Below are 3,542 nucleotides of genomic sequence, written 5' to 3'. Positions count from 1 at the left end.
ACTTCCACTTTATTTATATTAGAAAATTTTTCTCTTACTTTTTTGAACTGCAAAATCTTTGATCAGATGCTCAAAATTAATCTTAGGTAACACATCTGCATCTATACTTAGTAGCGATAAAAGTATCCCGAATATTATTTTAGCAAGTTTAAAGTGGATTTCTTTTGTGCCGTAAACCATTTAACATTTCTGTGGTGCCCCCTCCTTCCTTCGATGCCCGAAGTACGTACTTATTTTGCTTAATGATTAATCCAACGCTGACTTTGACAACCTAATCTTCAGGAAATTCGAATGCTTGGTCAATATCAAACACTCTCCAGACTCCCGTGACCAAGCTGCTTTGCCCAAACGGTTTGGTGGTCTAGGTCTGCGCAAGTGCTCGTCTTTATCTCTTCCCTATTTTCTTTCCTCGATTCACGTTTGCTCCCCTTTGGCAGGCAAAGTACCGGGACCTGACAGTGAACTATCCCTACCAACCTGTGGCTTTTGAGACGTTTGGAGGGACTGGGCTACTAACCGTGAAGTTCTTGTCAACGTTGGCAGTTCGACTCACCGAGTTGTCAGGCGATGCCCTTGAGTGTGCTTGGCTTTCGCAACACCTTAGCCTCGCCGTCGCCTTTGGTTACGCTGCGTGCGTGCTGGTTCCGTTAAACCGTATGGTGTGCAACCAGATGATGTGATAAATAAAATTCCCTACCAATGGTTTCAATATAGTGTTTATAGAAAGATTTCGAAGAATTAGATGAAAGTTCTCCGGTAATTTTCTTTCATGTAAATAAATGTTTATGTTAATTTTAAAAAAATCTGTTGTTAGTTCTGACGTTAATATACCAATTATTTATTATCTTAAGCTGATCGACCATTTTAATTCCATTTTCTCCATCAAAATTTTATTCAAGAAAATCAAACGATTCAATTTTTGGTAATTATTTTTAGAAGATGTATGATGACAATGATGATAATAATAACAACCTCCTTTGTGAACAATTTTATATTCATTTTTTGAGAAATATTGTAAAAACTTGGTTTTGAAATGTTTGTAATATAATGTAATAAACAATTAAAAAAATGGAGTCTACACCATCTGAAAGATATTTATAGAACTTATCAAAAAAATATCAACTTTTCTAAAATTGCGAGGAAGCAAAGTCAGTGAATGGGGCACACTTGTATAGGGATGCCATTTCTTGTTCATTTTATTTTCTTTTTTGCGTATATTTTGCTTCTTGCGTTGTTCAAATTGCGATAGACAAGTAAAACGTATAAATGAACTGTTTAACCCAAGTTCGCTGGCTGCCAAATGCAGTGATATTAAATACAGTTTGATTAAGTGAAAGTGAACTCCTATTCTATTTTTGTTTTCTGTATTCTTTCACTTGTTTCAGTCACTGGACTACGGCCATGCTGGAGCACCACCTTGAAGAATTTGGTTTAAAAGATCGATCGTAGTATTTATTTTTAAGTCTGGTACTTAATCCATCGGTCTCTTTTGCTGGACACTAACTTACATAAACCAATACCAGTTGTCAAGCGATGGTGGGGCGGTAATCACAAAAATGCGCGCGCGCACACACTCGTATATACAACGGGTTTCCATGTAATTTCACTCCCAGGCCATTAATCGGTTCGGGGCTATAGTGTTAAGAGACAGTTGCCTAGGGTGCCGCACAATTGAATTGAACCCAAAATTACAAGGTCGCGAATCGAACTTCTTAACCACACTGCCCATCGCAAATTTGTTTTGTAGATTCTGACTCTGGATATTCGCAGTATAAATATCTATAGAAAGTGTATTAGAAAAGTTGGAGTTGGTAGGGTTAGTATTTTGAGAAAAATAATAATAAACGAAGTTAAACGAGTAAGTACCATATTTCCCTCGTTACTTATTTTGTCCTCATTTTAATTTCAGTTTTCAGGTAATTATGTATGTACATAACAGGCGGAAAGATCGCTATTTATAACGTCTGGTCTAGTTATCCATGTAGATATTATTTGCTTATTCTATAATCTAAATGCACATGATATTTGTATATTTTGCAGCTGTGCATACAAACTCATCCGAGATCGAGTTCGGTTTTTACTCTTTCGATGAGAGAAATACTATCAAAATTACTGAGACGTATGCGATCGATATTATACTCTGTAGTCTACCATGAAAAAAAAAAAAAAAAGATTTACCATTTTTATTTTCTCAATACTTACTCAAGACTGTTAATGTAATTGATATAAGTAGCGAAATCTGTGATCCGCTTCCTTTTTGTGCAGCTACTTCAATTCTCACGTTGGTAATGCATTTCAGAACTCAATACGAAAGTCACAATCTAATTCTTCCCGCCCCCCACAAAAGTTTTTAATTTTGTATAATTCTACAGACCTTAATCATCAACACGTAGAAAGTGAAGACGCAGGCGTGGCTATATGGTAAGAAGCTTGCTTTCCAAACTCATGGTTCCGAGTTCAGTCCCACTGCCTGACACCTTGGGCGAGCGTCTTCTATTATAGTATCAGACCTACTAAAGCCTTGTGAGTGGAATTGGTAGATGGTAACTGAAAGAAGTTCGTCGTGTGTTTGTGTATATATTAATATATATGCGTGTGTATCAGTGTTTGTTCCCCACCCCCCGCATGGCAACTGGTGCCGGTGTATTTACGTCCTCTTTGCAGTTCGGCAAAAACACCGACAGAGTTATTCGATTAAACTTTCCTCAAGGTGGGACCCCAGCATGGCCGCAGTCTAATAATGACTGAAACACATAAAAAAAAAAATTCCTGAACGTCAACTTTGTGTTTTTTTTTCGAATTGCATACTTCCAGTAAAACTTTCATTATTGAATCAAAAAATTTCTTAAACTCGATTAATCATTCCTTCCAATTTCATATAGATGATGAACGGTATAAATTATGATAATGCCATTGAATTACTTTTGGAACGCCGTGTCATGTCTAGAACTGCGTATTTAATATTGCATACGTGATGAGGTGATAGTAATGTAAATAAAACAATTCATGTTACTATGGAAATTTGAAAGTGACCTTCAGTGAAGGACATGTAAGAGTTATTCAATTGTGTGTGCTATATAAATGGTATCAATGTTTCTGAAATATCGTATCATGGATGTTGCTCCTATCACATTCATGAGAGGTGAAGAAGGGAGTGAATAAAGTATAGTTAAACGAGAGTCCTAAATATATATTACTCTTTTTACTTGTTTCAATCATTTGACTGTGGCCATGCTGGAGCACCGCCTTTAGTCGAGCAAATCGACTTCAGGACTTATTCTTTGTAAGCCTGGTACTTATTCTATCGATCTCTTTGCCGAACCACTAAGTTACAGGGACGTAAACACACCAGCATCAGTTGTCAAGCGATGTTTGAGGGGGGGGGGACAAACACAGACACACAAACAGATACACACACATACACATATATATATACATATATACGACGGGCTTCTTTCAGTTTCCGTCTACCAAATCCACTCACAAAGCTTTGGTCGGTCCGAGGCTATACTAGAAGACACTTGCCCAAAGTGCCATGCAGT

At 37.1% G+C, this 3,542-nt stretch overlaps 1 protein-coding gene across 2 annotated transcripts in view; it reads left to right on the top strand.

Annotated features, from left to right (window-relative positions):
* LOC106878090 (ribosyldihydronicotinamide dehydrogenase [quinone]) overlaps positions 1-3,542 on the top strand; it is a 39,351-nt gene that overhangs the window by 9,531 nt on the left and 26,278 nt on the right. The window contains exon 1 of one of the 2 annotated variants that reach the window (XM_014927193.2): positions 1,621-1,858. The exons of the other annotated variant lie outside the window; for it this stretch is intronic. The gene's annotated coding sequence lies outside the window, so the exon portion shown is untranslated. Of the gene's footprint in view, positions 1-1,620; positions 1,859-3,542 lie in introns of those variants that run through there. 2 annotated transcript variants of the gene reach the window in all.

The sequence above is a fragment of the Octopus bimaculoides genome, chromosome 7, assembly GCF_001194135.2.
Source record: "Octopus bimaculoides isolate UCB-OBI-ISO-001 chromosome 7, ASM119413v2, whole genome shotgun sequence".
Classification (NCBI taxonomy): domain Eukaryota; kingdom Metazoa; phylum Mollusca; class Cephalopoda; order Octopoda; family Octopodidae; genus Octopus; species Octopus bimaculoides.
Note: the sequence above shows the minus strand (reverse complement) of the source record. Positions and strands in the feature narration are given on the sequence as shown.